The sequence below is a fragment of the Anabrus simplex genome, chromosome 1, assembly GCF_040414725.1.
Source record: "Anabrus simplex isolate iqAnaSimp1 chromosome 1, ASM4041472v1, whole genome shotgun sequence".
Taxonomy (NCBI): domain Eukaryota; kingdom Metazoa; phylum Arthropoda; class Insecta; order Orthoptera; family Tettigoniidae; genus Anabrus; species Anabrus simplex.
In genome coordinates, this window is record NC_090265.1 from 1,448,976,690 (window position 1) to 1,448,985,507 (window position 8,818).

General features: G+C 39.4%; 1 protein-coding gene across 1 annotated transcript in view; it reads left to right on the forward strand.

Moving 5' to 3' along the window:
* The window catches only part of LOC136879345 (daxx-like protein), a 99,576-nt gene extending 94,519 nt beyond the window's left edge, over positions 1 to 5,057 (forward strand). The window contains exon 3 of the mRNA XM_068229106.1: positions 4,787 to 5,057. The gene's annotated coding sequence lies outside the window, so the exon portion shown is untranslated. The remainder of the gene's footprint in view (positions 1 to 4,786) is intronic.
* The last annotated feature ends 3,761 nt before the right edge of the window (positions 5,058 to 8,818 follow it).

The following is an 8,818-nucleotide window of genomic DNA, read 5'->3' on the forward strand; positions in this document are numbered from 1 at the left end:
TAGGCAGGGTATTCACTTTTAAGGGTCCCAGCTGTATATATTCCAATGACTTGCTTCATATTTTATTCCTCTGTTGGTACCGCTTCAGATACACTGTAGTAAATATCTTAAAGGTTTCAGTTGTATGCTTGACAAAATTTAGCAGGGTCCGTCAAGTAGTGTTTACGTGAAGGAAATCAAGTCAAAGAGACCAAGGAGCATGCGCCAAAATACAGCAAAACATTATTTCCTCAAAAATAGTTAGAGACACGAAGAGCATTCATATAAACGTGTTTTTTCTCTGGGAAATAGCATTTCTGGTACACTTGAAGCGCTCCATTCTTCAATAGGTCTAACCGTTTAGGCAGCATATTCAGTCATTATCGTGACCGTATCTCGGCAGTTTAGTTCTGTCTATGAGTTTTAAAATATGTAAAGAGAATCTCTTCCAAATATCGAAACAACACGTTTGCGCTATTCAAAATCATTATGTTTATAAGAATTTGGAAATGTAGTTCCAGAAACAATAAGAATATCGCAGAGTAACGATAGCTGTGAGTTTAAAATGTTTAAACAGAATCTCTCCTTAGCCTTGCCTACACTCACGCACATGCCTACTTCGAACACCAAGCCTGTATTCTAGAAGCCTTGATCTGACGTCGCCATGGTTACGGACAGTAATGTCCTCATCCGATTCCTACAGCGGGGGAATATGTGCCTTTTATTGGAATTTTGTTCTTCGCGTCGCGAGGCTGAAAATGAGCTTTGTCTCATACTCGATATTTCGTCTATATTAGCCTATGCTAATATACCAAAGGGCCCAAATCACGGTTCTTATGGGATTCCTTTGATATCCCGGGATGATACATAACCTATGTTACCCGGAATACCTTTCAAATAGTGAAAGAAATGTCAAAGTCGGTTGAGTAGTTTCTGAGATTGCCCGTTACATAGCCACAAACTCACAGTCTCTCTTTACATATTAGTATAGATATAACACATGACGCGAAGGTGCACTCAACCACCTGAGAAGTAGAGATCATTATACTTATACTCTTCGGACGGCTTCGAAGTGGTTCAGCTCCATACACATGCCTGGATAGTACTTAACTCGAAACTATGGCTAAGTCTTTCCAAATTCTAATCTATTTCTTATTCTCAACCATACAACGCCCTTGTTCTATCCAATAGACGCCTGGATGAAGTTCTTTTCACTCTATACATTACACCATAAACGTGGTCTAAACACCTGTTCTTGGACACTTACATCCGAAGGATCTAAAATAAATCTCCCTCACGATCGACTGTAACCAGATTGAGTGTTTCTAAATTCATCGATCAGTCATTCAGAATCGGTAGAAGAATTTCTTAGACAGTAGATATATGTTCATGAACGCAGATTTTCGCGGCTTATTGTCATTTATTAAAATAAATAAATAAATAAATAAATTAATTAATTAATTAAATAAATATATGAAGATTACATATTAAAGCCACTTTATATTAACCAGTCTAACAAAAGAAGCCGATCTTTCTGCCAGGTTTCAAAGGCTTTCATCAGATCTGCTACTGACGGTGAGCATAGAAATTCTTCAAGAAACGTGGAAGGCACGAGCACATTATTCATGGCCCTCTACTGACTGGTTTAAGGGAGGGCGGTGAGTTAGTAACGTTTTGATTTTGATTTTCATTTAATACGCATTAATCGGGACTATACATAGTGAACACAACCAGGACCATCCTGGGGCAGGATTAATTTTTTTACTTAAAGCAGAATGGTCTTCCCTCAGCCTGATACAATAAATTTCTTCTTACTCTAGCCTCTCTCAGCAAAACGTAACAGAATTGTTCCTTGCCTTCTTTAACGAAATTATTTCGTTCCTGGCATCTTGTGAATGGCTCACCTCATTTCTGGTGTTGCGTATACACTACACCGTGGAGCGAGAACATTTGTTTCTCGTTAGTAGTTACTGCCGGAGATTGGAACAACGGCTAATGCAGAACACACCTTTCACCACTCTTCACATCATTCGTTAACGCTCTGTAGTTTATTGGAGCTACTATGAACCAATTAGTCGGAACGTCTATTTTGAGACCACATCTGATGGAATCTTCAATGCAGAAGGTTTGTTGAGTAATAATTATTAATAGTTAATTATTGAAGTGTTAAAATATATTTTATGTTTAAATTATTACTTCAACATTCTCATTCCTAGCTTCTTATTTACTGGTTCATTTGATTCTGTACTTCTAATGGCAAAATCAAACAATATTCTCCAAAGTCTGTCTCTTACCTGCTACTGAGTTCTTTAGAATCTTAAGTACTCCTCCTCAGACATTCGATTTACTTGGCTCATTTTCCAAGCAGCTTCAAATGTACAGTCTCATCCAGCTCAGAAATGTCTTGTTCTTTATCAGTTTACATGGATAACGTCGGCATATTATTATAACTGTTAATCAGTCCTTTTACTAGCTTAGTGATTAATATATACACATAACGACATCAAAATAACAATGTTTACATGTCTCAGTTGTACATTACGTCGTACTAACAACACAAGTATTCCATGATGCTAGAAGGTGAAATCAACAGGACTGGGATTACTGAACCCATGTCCTTAATGCAGCGACAACCTGATGTAAAATATTGTGAAATAACGGCTAATGACGGTGGGATTCGAACCCATAATCTTACAAATATAGCCTCTCTCAGTAAGTATAACAGAACTGAACGTTCAACTTACTCGACGGCCCAAGCAACTCGTCGTCGTTCTTTTTTTCTATATTTTTGAGCTACGCAGTTTTCTTAAACTGAAGAACAAATTTCACAGAACTGGTATACTGTTGCCCACTATAGTGTGACCTTCATTGCTCACAAAGATAACAAATGACCCACAGTTTGAAATTGCACGAATTGTTAATTTGTAGATTTCAGTGTTGCTCATAGGTATGAATTTTAATGTATTATTATTATTATTATTATTATTATTATTATTATTATTATTATTATTATTATTATTATTATTATTAGCCTGTTCCCCTGATAAGCGGTATAAAAATGTATTCCATAGGGTTGGTTGGTGTAGATATCTGAGTCGTCTTGGTAAACTGATATAGCCTACAACAAAGTAGACAAAATGGGGCAAATATTCCTTTGCAGGAAGAAAGGAACTGGAAGAAATTACCACGGGAGGTGTTCGATAATCTAAAACTTCTTTGAAATCATTCGAGGAAAGACTAGGTAGACAATCGATAAGGGATCTGCCACCAGGGGTGACAGCCCTAAATGCAGATCAGTGGTGATTGATTGATTGATTGATTGATTGATTGATCGATTGATTGATTGATTGATTGATTGATTGATTGATTGATCGATTGATTGATTGATTGATTGATTGATTGATTGATTGATTGATTGATTGATTGATTGATTGATTGATTGATTGATTGATTGATTGATTGATTGATTGATTGATTGATTGATTGATTGATTGATTGATTGATTGATTGATTGATTGATTGATTGATTGATTGATTGAACAGAAAATATAAGGTAATTCATTTTGTCTTAATAATACGAAGGGCGCACTATCTTGTTTTACACTTTATTTTTTTCTTCCCAAATGAAGTACATTACACGTCAGTTGTTACGTCAAGCTCTTCAACATAATCTCCTTGTAACTGTACGCACTTTTGCCATCGATGTGTCAGTCTCTCCAGACCTTCCTGAAACCAGCTATGTCCAGTTCTGCAAAATCCGCAAAACGGCGACCATGCAGATGTTTCATGTTCCCGAACAGGTGACAATCACTCGGTGCTAAGTCGGGAGAGTATGGACTGCCCCTATGCTTTCATTGCATTGATTGTTGTTTCGTTTGTGGCTCATGGTAATGGAGCCATGTCTCATCACCAGTCACAAGCCTAGCCATGAACTCGACTGGATCTTGATCCTGGCGTTGCAAAAGTTCTCTGCACACGTCCACGCGCCTCTACTTTTCGTCTGCAGACAAGAGTCTAGGCACCCACGTGGATGACAACTTCCCCAACTGTAAGTGGCCGTGCACGATCCGCTGTAGAGTGTCTCGGCTAATTCCCGTGGCTGCCTCTATTTCCGTAAATGTGATGCATTTGTTTCCTTGGATAGCCTGTTCGATCCGCGCAATGTTGGCTGGTGTTGAGACTGTCACATTCCTTCCAGAACTGGTTCCCTTGTCCACCGACGTTCGCCCTGTTTTCCAACCTTCCACCCAGTGTTAAACTGTTTTCCGTGACGGCGCATGTTCTCCACAGACTGCCACCAAGCGCCGAGGAATTTCTGCAGTGGTCACGCCTTCTTTCCATAGACACCAAGTCGTAGAGCGCCGTCCCTGACGGTTGCTTTCCATGTTGCCTGCTCCTACGCTGACAGTGTTGTTAGGAAATGGCTATGACGAGTGTATTCCTTGGCACCTGTGCGTGTGCTGCTACCAAACGGTGGAAAAAGACACTAGTTACGCGTCATCACCTTCAAAAGTGAAATGTGAACCCTACCCGGACGTACAAAAAATAAAGTGTAAAACAATATAGTACGCCCCTCGTATATTTAAAATTACATTATTAACTAGTATATATGTGTATGGACATTTCACATATAGGGACGGTACTTTTTTATTTTCCTCTGTACGAATGTATCGTAATTGTGTTATAATAACATGCAATATTTGATTGTACTTTACCCTACGTTAACTAAAAATTTAATCCCATACAACCTATGTCCCTTACCAGCATTGTCATGTAAATCTAACAGTACGTTTGTGTTTCTGTGCAGGTCGTGAATATGTAGCCAGTGCCTGAGTGTTGAAGTCCGTGCCGGTGCATATTGAGCTCATGTCGACAGACAGAAAAGACTCTCAATCATGGGCATTATAATGCCAAATTAATGTATGTGCCCAGTAACTGTGTGTAAATAACAAGCCTATCCCAGTGTATTGTACCTTAAAAGTGTGTCTTATATTAATGTTATTAGTTACTTATTTTTTATTTCTAAGTGTGAGTGTTTTTTTTTTTGTGTTTTCATAATAAAATGACGGACTGCTATTAATTCTGCTAAGTATTTGACTCAGATGTTCCATACTTATTATGTAGATGCTTTTCCCCTCCCGGTCCTTTTCCAAGTACTTGTGATCGGCACTTCATGTGGATCTGGCCCAGGTTTACGGCCGGATGAACTTCCTGACGCCAATTCATTCTGGAGGGATTTATGTCTATTTCGTGTTCCCATGATGGTTGCTAGTGTTGTGTGTAGGTGAAGCCCCCAGTCCCCGAGCAGTTGAATTCTCCGACCCTTGTGGGAATAGAACACAGGGCCATCTAAACCTCTGAAGGATTCAACGCTGACCATTGAGGCAAGGAGCCAGTTACTTCTGGGGTCGCTGGAGTCACTCAGGCTCATTTAGGTTTTGGTCTAGGAATTAAGGCCGGATGTCCTTCTTGACGCCAAGTGATCCTTGAGATCACTCAGGATCGACCTGGATTCGAACCTCAGTCTTTTGCGTGGGAAGCCAGCAGCTAAGCCACTGAGCTAATCACCCCCCCCCCCCTCCGCGTAGATGCCCATTCGGATCTCCGGGTGGGGACTACACGAGAGGGGGCGATCGTCAGGAAGATGGATACTGACATTCTGCGAGTCGGAGCGTGGAATGTTAGAAGTTTGAATCGTTGTGGTAGGTTAGAGAATCTGAAAAGGGAGATGGATAGGCTAAAGTTAGATGTAGTTGGTATAAGTGAAGTATGTTGGCAGGAAGAACAAGATTTTTGGTCAGGCGACTACCGAATTAACAACACAAAATCAAACAGGGGATATGCAGGACTACAATATTTAAAAATTAAGAGGGTTCCTCCTATTCAATACAAAGATGTTTATTAATGTGAAAGAATGTGAACGATATGTGATGTGAAAGAATCACATATCGTTCACATGTGATGTGAAAGAATCACATATCGTTCACATTCTTTCACATTAATAAACATCTTTCCATTGAATAGGAGGAACCCTCTTAATTTTTAAATATTGTAATCCCACTTCAATACGGATCATGGAATTTCTAAATATTAATAAGGAAATGCTGCTGATGATGATGATGATGCTTGTTGTTTAAAGGGGCCTAACATCGAAGGTCATCGGCCCCAATAAGGAAATGCAGGAGTTGGTTTGATAATGAATAAGAAAATAGGGCAGCGGGTAAGCTACTACGACCAGCATAGTGAAAGAATTATTTTTGTCAAGATAGACACCAAACCAATGCTCACCACAATAGTGCAGGTCTATATACCGACTAGTTCAGCGGATGATGAAGAAATCGAAAGAATATATGAGGAGATAGAAGATTTAATACAATATGTAAAAGGTGAAGGGTCTAATTGTGATGGGAGACTGGAATGCAGTGGTAGGCCAAGGAAGAGAAGGTAGTACAGTAGGAGAATTTGGATTGGGACAAAGGAACGAAAGAGGCTATATACGTGGACGAGACCTGGAGACACTGGAAGGTATCAAATAGACTTCATTATGATTAGGCAGAGATTCAGAAACTAGGTGTTAGATTGCAAAACTTTCCCAGGAGCAGACGTGGACTCTGACCCCAACTTGTTGGTCATGAAATGCCATCTGAAGTTGAAGAAAGGGAAGAATGCAAAAAGATGGGATCTAGACAAGTTGAAAGAAAAGAGTGTGAGGGATTGTTTCAAGGAACATGTTGCACAAGGACTAAATGAAAAGGCTGAAGAAAACACTATAGAGGAAGAGTGGAGAGTCATGAAAAATGAAGTCAGTAGGGCTGCTAAAGAAATGTTAGGAAGGAAGAAAAGATCAACTAAGAATCAGTGGATAACTCAGGAGATACTAGATCTGATTGATGAATGACGAAAATACAAGAATACTAGAAATGAAGAGGGCAGAAAAGAATACAGGCGACTAAAGAATCAAGTGGATAGAAAGTGCAAGGTAGCTAAGGAAAAATGGCTGAAGGAGAAGTGCAAGGATGTCGAAGGCTGTATGGTCCTGGGAAAGTTAGATGCTGCATACAGGAAAGTCAAGGAAACCTTTGGAGAAAGGTAATCTAGGTGTATGAATATTAAGAGCTCAGATGGAAAGCCACTTCTAGGGAAAGAAGACAAAGCAGAAAGATGGCAGGAGCATATCCAACAGTTGTATCAAGGTAAAGATGTAAATAATTTGGTTCTAGAACATGAAGAGGCTGTTGATGCTGATGAAATGGGAGATCCAGTTTTGAGGTCAGAGTTTGACAGAGCTGTGAGTGACCTAAATAGGAACAAGGCACCTGGAATTGATGACATCCCCTCTGAATTACTGACTGCCTTAGGAGAAACCAGCATGGCAAGGTTATTTCATTTAGTGTGCAAGATGTATGAGTCAGGAGAAGTCCAATCTGATTTTCGGCAGAATATGGTTATACCTATTCCCAAGAAAGCCGGTGCTGACAGGTGTGAAAACTACCGCACCATTAGTTTAGTATCTCATGCCTGCAAAATTTTAACACGTATTATTTACAGAAGAATGGAAAAACAAGTTGAAACTGAGTTGGGAGAAGATCAATTTGGCTTCAGAAGAAATGTAGGAACGCGTGAAGCAATCCTGACTTTACGACTGATCTTAGAGGATCGAATCAAGAAGGACAAGCCCACGCACATTGCATTCGTAGATCTAGAAAAGGCATTCGATAATGTTGATTGGACCAAGCTATTTATGATTCTGAAGGTGATTGGGATCAGATACCGAGAACGAAGAATTATCTACAATCTATATAAAAATCAGTCTACAGTGATGAGAATCGAAGGCTTTGAAAAAGAAGCAGCAATCCAGAAAGGAGTGAGGCAAGGCTGCAGTCTGTCCCCTCTCCTTTTCAGTGTTTACATAGAACAGGCAGTAAAGGAAATCAAAGAGAAATTTGGAAAGGGAATCACAGTCCAAGGAGAGGAAGTCAAAACCTTGAGATTTGCCGATGATATTGTTATTTTATCTGAGACTGCAGAAGATCTCGAGAAGTTGCTGAATGGTATGGATGAAGTCTTGGGTAAGGAGTACAAGATGAAAATAAATAAGTCCAAAACAAAAGTAATGGAGTACAGTCGAACGAAGGCAGGTGTCGTAGGAAATATTAGATTAGGAAAGGAAGTCTTAAAGGAAGTAGATGAATATTGTTTCCTGGGTAGTAAAATAACTAACGATGGCAGAAGTAAGGAGGACATAAAATGCAGACTAGAACAAGCAAGGAAGAGCTTTCGTAAGAAAAGAAATTTGCTCACTTCAAACATTGATATCGGAATTAGAAAGATGTTTTTGAAGACTTTCGTGTGGATCGTGGCATTGTATGGAAGTGAAACATGGACGATAACTAGCTCAGAAAGAAAGAGAATAGAAGCTTTTGAAATGTGGTGTTACAGAAGAATGCTGAAGGTGAGATGGATAGATCGAATCACGAATGAAGAGATACTGAATCGAATTGGTGAGAGGAGATCGATTTGGCTAAATTTGATGAGAAGAAGAGATAGAATGATAGGACACATTTTAAGACACCCAGGACTAGTTCAGTTGGTTTTTGAAGGAAGTGTAGGTGGTAAGAACGGTAGGGGTAGACCAAGGTATGAATATGACAAGCAGATTAGAGCAGATGTAGGATGCAATAGTTACGTAGAAATGAAAAGGTTAGCACAGGATAGGGTGGCATGGAGAGCTGCTTCAAACCAGTCTATGGACTGATGACTCAACAACAACACATCCAATGATAGATTTTAGTCTATGAAGCAGGAATACATAAAATTTTATTTGATTTCTTGATATATA